At 32.6% G+C, this 9,213-nt stretch overlaps 1 long non-coding RNA gene across 1 annotated transcript; it reads left to right on the forward strand.

The window, feature by feature from the left end:
- The first annotated feature begins 737 nt into the window (after window positions 1-737).
- Window positions 738-7,781, forward strand: LOC127703663 (uncharacterized). The gene is made up of 3 exons (XR_007983011.1): window positions 738-813; window positions 2,040-2,233; window positions 7,380-7,781. It is a non-coding gene; the product is annotated as an uncharacterized LOC127703663 (long non-coding RNA).
- Window positions 7,782-9,213: the final 1,432 nt, after the last annotated feature.

Below are 9,213 nucleotides of genomic sequence, written 5' to 3' on the forward strand. Positions count from 1 at the left end.
CAAAGTATCAATGAAACTGGGTCTGCATGAAAAAATGACTTATCACATAATACCAGAACCTATGTTTACTGTTAGATGATAAGAAAATATAGCTGTAGGCCTAGTTTACAAATTATTTATTCTTTTAATTTCTATTTGACTGTCTGGGTGCTTCTTATGTGTTTTAAATGTTTGCGTTTTGTATGCTATAGTTAAGTTTTACAGACTGTTGTACGTCATTTGGTCGTTTTTAAGTTTTTGCCATGGCGTTGTCAGTATGTCTTCGACTTATAAGTTTTATATAATCTGCATCTCTTGTGCTGTATTTTAAAATGTATCTTTAAACATTCATCAATACACCAACAAATATGAATAAAGCTTTCGTATATATATAAAAAAAGGAGATGTGGAATGATTGGTAATCATGGTAATGAAACAACTATCCGGGATATTTTGAGACAAAGTGCACGTATTAGCAGTCAGCCGAAACCACTAAGCGTTTTGCATCCATACGTTGTTTTTTTTTTCGGGATACTGACTGCATAGTATTTTATCAATGTACTAGTTGTTCTCGAGGGATGACCCTATTACAGAGACATATATACACATATGCGTATATATGTCTCTGCCCTATTACGTGTCAGTAACCTCCTCGACTCGGTTCATTTTACGGCGGCTAATTTTTGTCTTAAGAATAAACATAATTGATAAGTTTCTTTCCCCTGCATTCCTCGATCGCACTTGTAAATAGCACATTGGCTGAAGACATTGGTACACTATACGTTACAACTCTTGCCGTCAGTACTCAAAATTGGAAAAATATTAAATAAGAAGGTATAGAAAATTATACACACACACTATTACCAATCACAGACATGATGTTTTTCTCAATTGGCCTAAATCGTTATTCCGCAATACAACGAGGGTGATGAAAAGAATCTGAAAACCCACCACTTTGAACATAGGCACCGGCATGCTGTGAGTTTGAAAAATTCCCAAATGAATAACTATCCATTACTTTTCTACTGTAAAGTTTTATTAAATACATATTTGATTTGAAATGGCATATCAGAGAGATATATATATCATAGGCTGATCCAAGGGAGGGGGAGGCTTGGGGGCCCGGGCCCCTCCTTTCTTGGGAAAAATTTGGTTGATTATATAGGGAATCACTGAAGCATGACTGGAGCTGGCCCTCCCTTATGAAAAGTTCTGGATCCGCCACTGTATATTCATAAAAAAAACCTAACAAATTATCTAAAAGATGAATAGATAGTCTTTAAGGACTCCAGGAGTCAATTTCACAAAAATACTTACGACTAAGATTGATTATAAGTATACTTGAGTCGGTTTTACAAAAAAAAAACTTACAAGTAATCGTAAGTATACTGTATTGTACATGACTTAATGACTATCAATATTATTTGTAAGTTCGGGGCCCCCTTTTCTTGAATGAAAAAAATTGGTTGATTATATAGGGAATCACTGAAGCATGACAGGAGCAGGCCCCCTCTTATCAGATATAAGAATTCAATACAGCTCTCAGTCGCATTAAATAATAAAAACCTCACAATAAGTTCTGAAAATCAGAATGAACAGTATTGTAAGATTCTCAAAGTGTACAAATGAAGTTATGAAACTTAAATTAATCATGCTAATTTAACATGTTAAAGATTGGCATACAACTTGGAGTAGCCTTATGGCATTGTATAGTGTAATGAATTCAGAGGATAATGGCACTACCTCTTTGATTTTAAAGTCCTCAGAATCAATCTTTAATATTAATATGCATACTCTTGTACAAAGGAATATAAGTATGCAATAGACATATGGTCTTCAAAAATAAGAGGTATCCATGCTATACATTTATGACAAGATCTTAATCAAGTATTAATTTTGGTTTGTTTAAATATTTCGGAGGTTAGTATGACTATGACGTCCTTTTTTGTGATGATGTTTTCGTTTAAATTTGGAAAAATTGTTTGTACCAACAAAAATAAATACACGAAGTTATTTCAGAATTATGTGTTTATCATTTTTTTTAATTTTTTATGTTTAAGGTTGCCAGCAAGATGAAAAGAACAATGCAGTTCAAAAGTTAAAATGTGGATAAGCTGATGTACAAGGTCCTACTTTTGCAGATTTTCATATTTTGCATGAATGAATTTGAAGTTTATATCATGGAGGGCAGAGAAAGAAAAGAAACACTTCAATTTTCCTGCTTCTGAAGGATAAATGTAAAACATCTTGTTCGGTAAGTTTTATGCTCTGTTTTGATACTGTTTGTGCATCCATCTGTCTTTCTCTAAATTATATTCACTTAAAGTTTTTGGTTACAGTTCACCATGAACTTCAGTTAGTAACTTGTGGTTTTACATGTATATACTCAAAATTTAGTACTTTAAAATGTTCATGTATTTTTGTCGAGCCTGCAACTTTTGTCGCAAAAGCTCGACATAGGGATAGTGATCCGGTGGCAGCTACGGCGGTGGCGTTAGCTAACTTCCTAAAAGCTTTATATTTTAGAAGGTGGAAGACCTGGATGCTTCATACTTTGTATATAGATGCCTTCTGTCTGTCACATGTCCATTATCCTTGACCTCATTTTCATGGTTCAGTGGCTACTTGAAAAAAAAAGTTCAGATTTTTTGTAATGTTAATTTCTCTCTTATTATGAGTAATAGGATAACTATATTTGGTGTGTGCGTACCTTGCAAGGTCCTCATGCTCGTCAGAGAGTTTTCACTTGACCTAGACCTCATTTCATGGATCAGTGAACAAGAACTTAGTCTTAGATGCATGATTTTTTTTATTAGTTGTTAGTGGCTTTGAACTAGCTGTCAGTAACTGCGAGTACTCTCAGATCTGTACTTAGTGTCTTTTTGTTGTTTGGATGTACAAGTACCACTTGTATTTGTAGTATTTGTATTTTTATCCATCTGATGAGTTAAGCCTCTTTCAACTGATTTTTATAGTTTGTTCTTATGTTGTACTGTTACACCACTGTCCCAGGTTAGGGGGAGGGTTGGGATCCCGCTTACATGTTTAACCCTGTCACATTCTGTATGTATGTGCCTGTCCCAAGTCAGGAGCCTGTAATTCAGTGGTTGTCGTTTGTTTATGTGTTACATATTTGTTTTTCGTTCATTTTTATACACCTGTTTACGGGACTTATTATGGTATGCCATTGTCCTTCCGTCCGTCGTCAACATGTCAGACATTAATTCAAAAACACTTTAACCAATATGCATGAAACTTTGGTGAATTGTTTATATATGATGTGAGCTCCCTTTTTTTTTTTTATAAATTTCGGATTTGCCATTTCCGAGTTTTGGGGTTTTATTCATTAAAAAAGGGGGGATTTTCCAGTTTTCGGACAATAACTCAAAAACAATTTCACTAATTTGCATGAAACTTGTTTGAATTGTTAATATCTATTGATGTGAGCTCCCTTTCGTTTCTTATAAATTTCAGGTTTTCGGTTTCCGAGTTTTGGGGTTTTATTCATTAAAAAAGGGGGGATTTTCAGTTTTCGGACAATAACTCAAAAACAATTTCACCAATTTGCAAGAAACTTTGGTGAATTGTTTTTTTCTATTGATATGAATTGCCTTTTGATTTTTATAAATTTTAGACTATACATTTCTGATTTATGGGGTTTTATTCATTACAAAAAGGGGGATTTTCCAGTTTTCGGACAATAACTCAGAAATGCTTTCAGCTTTTTTAGCTCACCGGGGCCCGAAGGGCCCCATGTGAGCTTATGCCATCACTTGGCGTCCGTCGTAGTCCGTCGTCTGTCGTCATCGTCTGTTGTCGTAAACTATTTCAAAAATCTTCTCCTCTGAAACTACTCGGCCAAATACCTTCAAACTTTATATAAATGTTCCTTAGGGTATCTAGTATATAAGTTGTATCCGAAGTTTGTATCCATCGACAAACATGGCTGCCATGGCTAAAAATAGTACATGAGGGTCAAATGCAGTTTTTGGCTTTTATCTCAAAAACTAAAGCTTTTAGAGCAAATCTGACATAGGGTAAAATTGTTCAATTGGTCAAGATCTATGAGCTCTGCAATTTTGAGACGAATCGAACAACCCATTGTTGGGTTGTTGCCACCGAATTGGTAGTTTTAACAAAATTTTGCAGTTTTTTGTTATTATTTTGAATATTATTATAGATATATATAAACTGTAAGCAGCAATAATGTTCAGCAAAGTAAGATCTACAAAAAAGTTAATATGACCATAATTTTCAATTGACCACTTAAGGAGTTATTGCCCTTTAAAGACAATTTTACACAATTTGTTCATCAAGTTTGCTAACATTTAAAAATCTTCTCCTCTGAAACTACTTGGCCAATTACCTTCAAACTTTAAGTAAATGTTCTTTAGGGTATCTTGTTTATAAGTTGTATCCGAAGTTTGTATCCATCGACAAACATGGCTGCCATGGCTAAAAATAGAACATGAGGGTCAAATGCAGTTTTTGGCTTATATCTCAAAAACTAAATCTTTTAGAGCAAATGTGACATGGGGTAAAATTGTTTAATTGGTCAAGATCTATCGGCCCTGAAATTATCAGACAAATCGAAAAACCCATTGTTGGGTTGCTGCCACCGAATTGGTAGTTTTAACAAAATTTTGCAGTTTTTTGTTATTATTTTGAATATTATTATAGATATATATAAACTGTAAGCAGCAATAATGTTCAGCAAAGTAAGATCTACAAAAAAGTTAATATGACCAAAATTGTCAATTGACCCCTCAAGGAGTTATTGCCCTTTAAAGACAATTTTACACAATTTGTTCATCAAGTTTGCTAACATTTAAAAATCTTCTCTGAAATACAGGTGAGCGATTCAGGCTCTTGAGAGCCTCTTGTTTATGAAACTTTGGTAAATTGTTTATATCTATTTTTGTAAGCTCCCTTTTGATTTTTATAAATTTTCGATTTTACGTTTCCAAGTTATAAGATTTTATTTGTTTATAGTCTGACAACAGATTTACTAAGTATTGCGCAACAGCACAGTGTATTGCACAATAGCAAGAAATCTTTAATTGAATATAAATTCATTTCATATAACCAATTTCAAGTTCTTTGACTACATTTTAATATTCAGAAACCTATAATATGTCAAATATTTAATTACATTCCAAATTCAGACCTGTATCAAGCTTGGATATTGTGTCCATTTTTGCCCCAACTGTTCAGGGTTGGACCTCTGCGTATCCAGCTGCGCTCAGCAAAGCAGTTTATTTGTACATAAATTAGGCCGTTAGTTTTCTCGTTTGAATTGTTTTACATTGTCATTTCGGGACCATTTATAGCTGACTGTGTGGTATGGGCTTTGCTCATTGTTGAAGGCCTTACGGTGACCTATAGTTGTTAATTTCTGTTTCATTTGGTCTTTTGTGGAGAGTTGTCTCATTGGCAATCATACCACATCTTCTTTTTTATATTTAAGGTTAAGTTTTGGTGGTCAAGTCCATATCTCAGATACTATAAGCAATAGGTCTATTATATTCGGTGTATGGAAGGACTGTAAGAGGTACATGACCAACTGGCAGGTGTCATCTGACCTTGACCTCATTTGCATGGTTCAGTGGTTATAGTAAAGTTTTTGTGTTTTGGTCTGTTTTTCTTATACTGTATGCAACAGGTCTACTATATTTGGTGTATGGAATGATTGTAAGGTGTACATGTCTACATGTAGCTGACAGGTGTCATCTGACCTTGACCTCATTTTCATGGTTCAGTAGTCAAAGTTAAATTTTTGAGTTTTGGTCTTTTTTTCGAATACTAAATGCAATAGGTCAACTATATTTGGTGTATGGAAACATTTTATGATGTACATGTCAGTCTTGCAGGTTTTATTTGACCTTGACCTCATTTTCACGGTTCATTGCTCAGTGTTAAGTTTTTGTGTTTTGGTCTGTTTTTCTAAATCTATAAGCAATAGGTCAACTATATGTGTTGTATGGAAGGATTGTAAGCTGTACATGTCTGTCTGGCATGGTTCTTCTGACCTTCACCTAATTTCCATGGTTCATTGGTCAATGTTTAGTTTTCTTGGTTAAGTCTGCTTCTTAGAAACTATAAGCAATAGGTCAACTGTATTTAGTATATTGAATGGTTGTAAGTTGTACATGTATTTCTTGTCGGGTTTATATGACCTTGAATTCATTTTCTTGGATCATGTTGAGTTTATGTGATAGTTGTAGTAAAGCTTTATATTTAGGACTATCAACATGATATCAAAGATAAGTAAAGAAGGCGCAACATTTCAGCGTGTGCACTCTTGTTTATACATTATACACTACATTTACTGTTTTTACCCTGATTTTATGGATCACTGAACATAGAAATGTCATAATGTGAAATTATAGTACATTCTTAGGATAAAGTTTTAGGTTAAGGTACATAGCTTACCATGAAGTTGAATTTCATACACATGTTCATTATGTGGTGAACTTTTAAATTCAGTGCCAAACTAAGATTTTGAGCCTGATTACATGATTGCCTAGACATTGACACATGCTAGTGTTTGCCAGGCATGGTGTCCTGTACTAGGAATTTGTCCTGTACTAAGAACTTTAATAGTACTCGCTGAGTATGGAGTTTTTGTGAAAGTTTAATATTAGTGAGATTTTTGCATGACATCCTGTCAACTGCTTGTTGATCATGTTTATACATGTCTTAAAATTAATATCTGACACATTGGTGTTTTGTGAACTTGAAAATAAGTTATTTGATAGAATAATAATGTTTTGAGATTATCAAAATAAAAAATATCCCATTTTTACTATTAATAATTAAGTATTAAAAAAAGAAGATTTAGGATATATGTATAACCATATATAAAAATGAGACAGCAACCGAACAACACAAAAATAAGAAAAAAAAAACAATATAATTTTTTGTATCAATGTTATAATTTCCAACATGTCCAAAGAATTCAAGGTATTTTCTCATTGAAATAAAACACAAGTGGAACTCTTTCAGAACTTCAGAAGCTTAAATATGTTTTGTTTGTTGGCGTTTTGTATAATATATTGCAAATTCTTGTGAAAAATGGAATGTTATTGTAATTGCCTAAAGTTTTAACATTGATCTATATATATATATATATATAACTAGGGAAAATACCCAAATGTTATAAAGAAGAATACATAAATTGATTGTTATATAATATTAAAATAGGAAGATGTGGTATATTGCTAATTTGACAACTCTCCATCAGAGACCAAAGGATGTAGGAGGTTAGCAACTGATGACACTGGACAACCTTCAACAATCAGTAGCATAGCTATTTTTATTGAAAATCATATGTTATTGCTACATGTATGCAAACACTTTTTTATTATCCATAACTTCGGATTTTATTGGTTCTTTTTCAGAAGGATTGAAATTCATCAATTAGAATAAAAGGAGAAAACACAGAACACATGCAGAAACATGCAGAAACAAGACCAGAATAAATTCAAAGACAAAAGTCAGATCAGTTATTATTTTCATCACTCAGTCAATGAATTGAAGTTCTATTAAATATCTAAAGTCAAAAGATATTAAAACCACAATAATGACAATGTTCTGTGCTGAATGGCCAAAAAGTGGACTATACATTACGATCACACAATGCTGGATGATAAGAAACTATTAATTTTTTGGATGGAGGGATATCCTGAAAAAAAATAGATTTATGTAAAAAGCTACTAGTATGTTAAGCCTAATAAAAGAGTTTTCATTGATTTCAAATGGGAAAAAATTGTGTTTCAAAAAAGTATTCTAAAATTCATAAATAAACATATATTGATACTTACATTATCTACTTTGTTGTTTAAAAGTTTAGTTTTGAACAGTTATAGAACAATATAATTGCATTAACATTTCCAAGGAAAAAAAGATATACAACTAAAAAGATTCATCTTAAAACAATTTTCTACCAAACAGAATTCATTGTAACATACACATTACTGTATATTTATAGTTTGAATCTCATAGGATTTTATTTCGTCCCATGGGATATTAAAAATCCCATGGGATAATTATAGTCCCATGGGATTTTTTTTGTCCCATGGGACAACAAATATCCCATGGGACTACAATTATCCCATGGGACCCCAAAAAATCCTATGGGATTTAACCAAAATCCCATGGGATAATGGTCAATCCCATGGGATTTGCCTTATCCCATGGGATATTGAAAATCCCATGTTTTTCTAAATCAAATTACAAAATATATATAATAATAACAGCAGAAAAGCAATGAATTTATTGAATCCCATGTAATGCTGCACATTTTGGTTATATACACGACACTGTAGCTGTAAGGAGAGGCGGCGGCGGATTTGCAAATGAGTGTTTTGCAAATTAAAAGTGTCCAGTGTTAGGTGTTTATTCTTGGTTGTTCACGGTAAAAAAAATTACTTAAAGGAGTTGATTAATGTATTACGGTTGAAATATCAACTTCATTACAACTTTTACGTAGTTTATGTTCACTTGGAATATTTTTACATCGTCCCGCTTGTGTGTTTTTGGTCCCTGACACGATATCATGTCAATGATTGTTTATTTTTGAAAACAAGTCCCTTTTGATGAATAGTCGTCTAGATTTTTGTCGATTTTCATACAGCTATACGAAACAACCCATATATAAGAATTATCCCCTAATTGGTAATACTGTATAGTCATCTTTAAAGTCCCAGACATAACAAAATGTGGAACAATTCAAACGAGAGAACCAGCGGCATGATCTATGACAGAAACCAAAGAAAATGACTGAATCACAGACACACGAAGAAGAATCATACCACATCTCCTTATTTTCAAATTATGTCATTTTCATTAAATCTACAAAAATATCTTAAAATTTGAGTTTTAATGAATGTGCCAAATAGTATTTTAGATTTAAAACAATGTTTTTGAAGTCTTCAAACAGGATTTGAATGTCTTTTATGGACTTTTTCATATGAACTTTTCTTCAAAAGATAATGTATGATATTCCTTGATAGTGCCATTACTTGTTGAATATAGTACGTTATATATATAGATTCTAACACTGATACCAGTGGATTATCGAATTTATCCAATCGAGATAGTTAAATTATCAATTTTAAAGTCCGAGCCTCGAGACTATCGAGATTGGATAAATCCGATATTCAACGAGTAACTATGTAAGAATCTGTTTCTCTAATGACTAAAAAATAAATTTTCATTTTTTGTTAAACAAAA

Source organism: Mytilus californianus, unplaced genomic scaffold (genome assembly GCF_021869535.1).
Source record: "Mytilus californianus isolate M0D057914Y unplaced genomic scaffold, xbMytCali1.0.p SCAF_1, whole genome shotgun sequence".
Lineage (NCBI taxonomy): Eukaryota > Metazoa > Mollusca > Bivalvia > Mytilida > Mytilidae > Mytilus > Mytilus californianus.